This window comes from Nannospalax galili, unplaced genomic scaffold (genome assembly GCF_000622305.1).
Source record: "Nannospalax galili isolate Female #2095 unplaced genomic scaffold, S.galili_v1.0 scaffold586, whole genome shotgun sequence".
In the NCBI taxonomy this organism is placed as follows: domain Eukaryota; kingdom Metazoa; phylum Chordata; class Mammalia; order Rodentia; family Spalacidae; genus Nannospalax; species Nannospalax galili.
Genome location: NW_008355363.1, coordinates 3,584,924 through 3,592,834, shown reverse-complemented (window position 1 = coordinate 3,592,834; position 7,911 = coordinate 3,584,924). Strand labels below are relative to the sequence as shown.

Sequence of the window (7,911 nt, the reverse complement as noted above, 5' to 3'; positions counted from 1 at the left end):
TGCAATAATTGCCAAATACAATTTAGTGGTAAGAAAAATCCCTTCAGTGATGGGAAAATACTTACAATCCCATGGTGTACTATATATAAGAGATCACTTAGAGTTCTGTTAGTCCAAACATCTAGTGCTCACTTTTCAAGATGAGTGTTCTTCTCACCCACAAGTAACTGGGCAGCATCTTTGAAATTAAGCAGAAAAAGAAACAAACAAAACTCAGTGCTGGTGACAGATGTACAGCAAATTCATTTCATTCTTAACAAAGACTGATATCAATTTTAAGGATGATGAAGAGCTAGAAATTTACCTATTTTCAAAGACTTGTTTGTAGACTATGCAAAAATTTTGTTGATTTTCCTGTATTCAAAATCTGCAAACTCTCTTCTTCTACAGTCTCTGAATTCACCAGGAAATCCTCAAAGGTCAGTGAACATCCTTTCTTGGCAGCCACTGTTTGGAAAAGATTGAACCTTCTTTCTTCATCCTAGATTGGCCTCCTTTCCCTATTTGTTATCAGAAGAAATTTCATCAAAGAAGGATTTAGTTTTGTCACAATAGCAATTAGGCCCAAGTGGATCTTCACTGTTTTAGATAACAGCTTCTGAATGTCCTTTATCTTCACCATTTACAGACATCTCTTGTTTCTCAAGTTTATCTTCTTTTAAGTTTATTATGAAACTTTGTTGATTTCCTCCTTGTTAATTGTGCATGTGCATTTCAATGTCACGGTCTTTCTCAAATTTCATTGGACCATCTAGACTAGCCAAATACCAGATCTTTCTTTGCCTGGATGATCCCCTGCCCTCTCCTTGGAGCAGAAGCAACACTAATAACTACTTGTCTCTTGCTATCATTTTTGAGTTGCTTATTTTCTAGCCTTGAGACTTTGTGCACTTCTGCTCCCCTGTGCTCTTGGTTCTTTGTTGCTTTCTGGCTGGTAGATAGGAAAGGCCTGGTTGATACAGTGCTCATTCTTCCAACAGATGCTAGAGCAGGTTAAGCAGGCCAAGGGGCCAAGGCGGTCTGTACTGCTTTGTCCAAGGTTGGACTTTTTCTCAAAGGGTCTAACTAAGGTCTTGATCAACCCTGAGATAACTCTTTTCAGGGATCTCGTGTCCTGTGTAAAGGCAGTACCAACCATTGTGCTTTGGGTTAAGTTACCACTGTTTGATGATTCTGTTTCAAAGGATGCCAAGGAGCCCCCACCCAGCAACACCAGCACCAAACTGCTGCCCACTGTACATAGTTTGACTGAACTGGATGTACACAGCCATCCTGCCAAAAGGTCGATTGGAGCTCACTGGCTCAAATGAAGAAGATGAACCTAATGAAGAATGATGGATAGCTGGATCCTAAGGCAAAGAACATTGTGGTTTGATTGGCTCACAAACAGGGAAGTCTTTTATATCACTCTCTTGGAATATGATATGCTCAAAGACTTCATCTTGTAGTGATACTGGACGATATGTTGGCCTGTCTTCTGTACCAAAGGACCAAATTTTGGCAAGGCTATGGTGGAGTCCTTGTTGTTCATGGTGTAGAGGATGTTCTCATAGAAGATCTCAACCTTCGAGATAATGTTGATCTTGCTGCTGATATAAGGGATGTCTGCAATACTTCGCCGGCAGCTAGCAACAAAGCAGATCCAGCTATGTGCTCACCACAACGTGGAACACAAGCTTGCAGGCTTGCTTCCTTGGCATCTCACAGCGATAACCTCAGGCCCAACATGGCAGTCGATAAACTGATTTCTTAATTAAGCACATTGATCTGCTTCATGAGTTTATAGGTTTGTGATAAATACATAGGTCTTCTCAGCATATTTTCTTGACAAAATCTATTGATTTATGATTAGAATCTATTCTTCGGCTAATGCACAAAGGAGTGATTATGCTTTATACAGAGTATCTTATAATTTCCCTTATAGATTGGATGACATGAATAATCACACAAATACACATCTATAGCTGGATTTAAATTAAGCCACTTATTCAGAAATGTGCTACTTTTTTTTTATGAACTGAGTTTATAAAGCTAAAATGTAATCCAAAATACATAGTATTTCTGAAGGCTACATACATAATCACATAATAACAGAATGAGTAATATTTATCTTACAAGAGGTATATCCTATGGGTGTGAAGGAGGGAAAATTTATTCCTCAGTAGGGAAGATTTAGGATGAGATAATATTTCAACTAGACTTTAAAGATGACTAAAATTTCAACTACTTTTGAAAGTCACATAGTGAAGGACACAATATTATATTCCAATGCCTACAAAATCAACATAAATATGTTCAATCTCATTACACAGTTTTGGTGGTTTAAATCAGAAATATCCCCCATAAGTTCAAGTGTTTGCACATATGGGCCCCAGTTGTCATCACTGTTTGGGAGATCATAGACAACTGTAACTTTGCTGGAGGAAGTGTGTCACTATGGATGGGCTTTGATGGTTGGGCTACTTCCACTTCATTCATTCGCCTTCATATTTGCAAATCAAGATGTGAACTCTCTGCTTCCTGCTGCTGGAACAATGTCTTCTGCTTGCTGCCATGTCTCCCTTCCACAATGGACTTTTATTATTCTGGAATGTAAGACAAAATAAACTCTTTCTTATCTAAGATATAAGATATTAATTACAGAAACAGACAAGTGACTAAGCAATAATGGAAGATTAAGATATTTTATGACAGCAACAGACAAGTGACTAATGCAATAATGGAAGACTGCATTTTTAAACATATAAAGTTTTTAACCTAAGAAAAATGGGGATCCCAATAATGCAAACAAATCTTTCATTGATAGTGTAGTAACACTTTCATTATCAATAATTTCAAATATAATTAAATGATATTAGCTTGATCCATTGTTTAATATTGATATACTCATTGACATATATGTTCACAGTTTTTCGAATCTAACAAAACATTTATTTTGTTAAAGATAAATACTGATACCTATGCCTCAAATGATGTGGAATTTGAAGAAAGAAAACTTAAAGGAGCATCCCAATGTCAATTATTTTAGCCTGTATGTATAATAATAAATGAAATAATCACATATTATAAATGTTCTAATCCAAAAGTAAGGATTCATTCAGCTTACCCCACAGCTTAGAGTCAATTTTAAGACATTTTGAAAACACAGTGTTGAAATGTAATAGGAATGAGTCACATGCATAAACAAAATAAAACAAAGAACTTGGAACTAACTTCAGTTTAGTCATTAGCTTATTTCCAGACCAGTTTTTATAATTTGTATAATTAAAGAGCTTCTTTTGATAGTTATTAATTCTATTTCAAGTTTAATATTCAAATATAGTCAAATATTTAATGCTGTGATGCTACATAGATTGTTTTTTAAAAGCATTAGTTGCCTTTATACTTGCGGGGGTCCTCTCTTGCACACAGCACAATGGGGGCCGAGGAGGGGGAGTGCACTGCCATCCTAACCCTCTGTTCGCGAGGCACCACCAAGGAGGCAGGGAGTCTTGTCTAGCAGGAGTTCATTTATTAAAGCTTTAAGCAAGTGTTTATGTACATTTGTGAACATTGAGTGTGCCTCCCTTATTCCATCTCGAGATATGATTGGTCATGACCACAGGACTTATTTAGCATTTTAGGTGTCAATTTCCCAGAACTGCCAAGTTCCTATCCTCTCCAGGGCTAGGTTTTTGTTTCCCAGAACTGTTAGGTTTTCATTTTTTATCACCATGCCCATATGGTCTTTACTTCTCCTGACTGCTGAGTTGTTATCTATCACCAAGTCCCCACATCTCCTCTTTTTTATTTTATTTAAAACCGGGGCCTGTGGAAGAGGCCCAGTGACCGGCCAAACCTTGACTTAGGTGAGCCGGTGCTTTGCCTTGGGTTAGGCTGGTGTTTTATGGGGAGAAGTGGGCAGGCGATCATACTGCACTCACAGCGTCATTAATTGTAATTGTTTTTTTTTTTTATGAAGCTTATGAGTCTATTGACTACACAGAGTCCTATAATGCAGAGGAGTATAAGGATTATGAGAGGCCCTGCCAGAGTAGAAATAAGAGTAGTGAGCCATGGTGAGGCAGTGAACTACTGTTGGTACCAGGATTTTTGGTTTCGTTGATGCCTATTTAAGTTTTTTTTTTTTTTAATTTGTCAAGATTGTCCATAACCACTCTTGAATTATCAGCATAGAAACAGCATTTTTTCCCAAGGGCTTTGCATACACCACCTTGCTGAAGAAACGGGAGATCGAGCCCTCTCCTATTTTGTAAAGCTACTTGAGCTAGAGAGGAAAGCGACTCCTGGAGAAACCTGATCGCTGTCTCAACATTATCTATGCTAGCATTTATATTTGCCCTAATTTGTTGGAGGCCTTTTTGTGTCATAATTAAGGATGTAGCTCCAAGGGCCATTCCCCCAGCTCTAAGGCCCACAAGTGTGGAGACCACAACCGTGGAAAGCAACTTTTTTTTTGTATAAGTATCGCCCGGCCCTGCATTTTTTTTTTAGTGGAGTGATAAATGACATAAGGAAAGAGGAAGACCAGGGCACATATGTAACCCCCCCATTGCCATAAAACGTCAAGAGAAAGGCAAGGTGTCAAACCCAATTTTTGGCACAGCCAATAATATGAAGACTCAGTAGGGACTACCCAGTTACCCCCTGTTGAAGTGATGTTTTGACAGCGCCCCCAGGAGTGTCCAGCATGGTGTCCATGGGTAACACAGGTCATATTTTTACCACGTCTAAGAGGCAGGGTGAGCCCACCAGTTTTTGTGTTGAGCCTGCCCCATCGGCATTGATCACTGTGAGTAGTGTTTATGAAGTTTTCCATTGTCCCCAGGGCCTCCACAATTGGAGAGCTGGCGTCTAGGCACAGCCAGCATGGGTCAACAAGTTCAGGTCTAGAGGCACTGAGAAAAGTGTAAGCAAGCTGTAATGCCTGATGAATGTCCTCATGTCTGGTCCCACTTAAGCCTGGACCAGGGTCTCCAGGTACAGATGTTTTTGATGTGCCAGGATGTTAGTGTCGAGGATCGGGCTAGTAGCAACATGTGTAGGGCTTGTGGCCACTGTCTCCTGATAAGGCAAGGGTTCAACAACCCTCTTGATCATCAGTAGGAGGCCGGGGTCATACCCTAAGACATAGAGTCTTAACCCAAACATTTATTTATTTATTTATTTATTTATTTATTTATTTTGGTTTTTTTTTTGTTTTGTAAAGTTGATTTGTATGGAGGTACAAAGGTAGTTTGCACATCACCCATAAAATGGGTTTTTAGACAGTTGTTGTTTGATCCTACTAACGCAGGTGGGTCCTTTACCCTTAATCCAATACCCTGTCCCCATGCTCTCACATCCCCAGCTTGCACAATAAAGGACACCCCCCCCCGCCACATGTATGTAATTGCGATGCAGTTTTATTGGACCTGGGACAGACATAGAATGTCATCAAGAGCAACCATGTCTTTTAAGGACATGCGAGCAGCCAGGAGAGTTAGGGGATTCTGTGAGTGGCAGAGTGCATTTTTTTCCACTGTCTCCACATTTCAGTCCGGTTTTTCCTGAGCCCATTCATCCGCTCACGTCTCAAGATCCAGTTGCAAGATCGCAGAGGCCAAATTGCCGTTCCGGCCACCATGTAGAAAGGGGGGTGATTTGAGTAGTTTTATTGATGGCATCTGATGTGGCCACGTTGATCACCAATCAGGTGACCTTTTGGGGTTGATGTGGATTGTCTAACCCATAGGCTTGACTCCTCACTTGTAGACAGTTTAGGGCGAGGGCCAGCATCAGGAGGATTTTGTATTTTGTTTTTTGTAAGAGAGCGAGAGAGAAAGGCCTTCTCAAGGGCATTTATCCCCTGGTTGACATGTTTAACTTTTTGTTTTTGTTGGCGTTCGTTAGTCATGAAGTTGCACCACCATAGTTTTTTTTTTTTCATTATTGATTATCTTTGTCCTGTCCATTGTCCTGTGAGGGAAAATGTTTAATGTTTTTAGGAGGTATCCAAATAGGTTTTGTTTCCCCCATGGGGCAGACACATCCATGTGCCCTCCCTACGGCTAAGAGTGGGTCTGGCCTTTTCCACTGGGATGTCACAGGGTCCTTCCATTTGACTTTAACCTGGGGTTTTGGGTCTAATTGCCCCCAGTGTCTTTGAAATCTTGGGAGGGGGTGGTGCTTGGTCAAATTTAAAATATTAATCATGAAAAGTGCCAGCCCCAACTGTTGATGGGGGCTTACTTTTTTTTTGTTTTTATAATTGAATTTTAAGGTTTTGATGGTTGCGTTTTACAATAGTTTGGCCTTGGGGATTGTAAGGAATCCCTGTATTATATTGGATGTTTCAAAGAAGGAAAAACTCCTGTAAACTTTTACTCACACAACATGGGCCATTATTAGTTTTGATTTTAGGGGGAAGTTCCAATGTAGCAAAGCATTGGAGAAAGTGAGATTGAGCATGTTTAGACTTTTTCCCTGCATGGGCAGTGGCCCAGCAGGCATGTGAAAATGTATCAATAGATACAAAAACATATTTAAGTTTTTTAAAAGGAGCATAATGTGTGACATCTGTTTGTTGTAAAGAATTAGGTTTGAGTCCCCTGGGGTTTACACCTGGTTGTTGTAGAGGTGGCACCTTTAGAAAGGGTTGACAAGATTTATAGGTTTGTACGATTTTTTTCAGGTCTTTAATGGGAATTTGAGGGAATTTTTCATGGAGCCCCAGCCAATTTACATGTGTGAGGTCATGTAACCCCTGAGCCTGATTTAAGCCCATTGTCATAATTTGGGTGGATGTCATTTTGTCTGCTTTAGCATTGCCCTGGGATAGAAGCCCAGGAAATCCTTGGTATCCCCTAACGTGTTGTAGGAAGATAGGAGATTTTTTTTTAAGCAGTGTGTGAGTCTGAATCATCAAGGGGATGATAGGGTTCCCATCCAGTCGGATGTGAGAACCTAGTAGTCCTGGAAGAAGGTTAACTACGTATAGGCTGTTAGAAAACAAATTTATGGGTTTATTTACCTTTGTCAAGGCCAGAGTAATAGCTATAAGCTCCTTGAACTGAGCTGACCCATCACAATTATGAATATACATTTTTGATGTTTATTTGTTTTGGGGTATATTATTACTGCAGCTCCAAACCTGCCCCCATCAGTGAAAACATTATGGGCTTTTACTAACAGCTCCTTAACAAAGAGCTGGGGGGTGTCCCAGGAGAGGACATGAAAGGAGGTTACCCATTTATGAGGGCCATAATGACAGTCCAAACTTCCCAGGAACCCTTCCAAGGCTATGGCCACTCGATTGTTATTTTTGTAAAGCCATTTAAAATCATTAAGCCGATAAGGGATAACAATTTTAAGAGGGTCTATGCCATAATGTCTTAAGGCCACGTCACGTCCCTTTTTAATCAAGTCAGCTAACTGATCCATGGGTGTATAAACCTGTGGCACACCTCCTAGAGAGGCATGTACCCATTGAAGGGGCTTTCCATCCTGCGTAAGGACGGACGTCATCAAAGTCTCCCAGGGAGTACCCACAACTCAAGATCTTTACTAGGTGTGTACTGGGCGAGTTGGGCTTGGTCCAGGGCATCCTGAACTTTATGTAAGACATGCAGGTGTTGAGGAGCCAGGTGAATTAGTTTTGAAGGCTGTTTTCCTACTAGCAATTGAAACAGTGGTTTTAAGGTCTCAGTGGAAATAGGTATTCAGGCTCTCAGCCAATTAATTTTTCCTAATAGTCTTTGTAGTTTTGTCAGGGTAATGGTGGGCTTGATAGCTAATTGTGGTTTTTAAGGACTTATTGCTTCCAAAGAAAGTACAGCTCCCAGGATTTTAAAGGGAGCAACAGTTTGTATTTTATCAGTGGATACACGGAGCCCGCCTGTCTGTAGACACTTTTGGGTAACCCCATATAAT

General features: G+C 40.2%; 1 pseudogene; it reads right to left on the bottom strand.

Moving 5' to 3' along the window:
• Positions 1 to 481: 481 nt before the first annotated feature.
• LOC103749621 lies at positions 482 to 7,506 on the bottom strand (annotated as a pseudogene).
• Between the last annotated feature and the right edge of the window lie 405 nt (positions 7,507 to 7,911).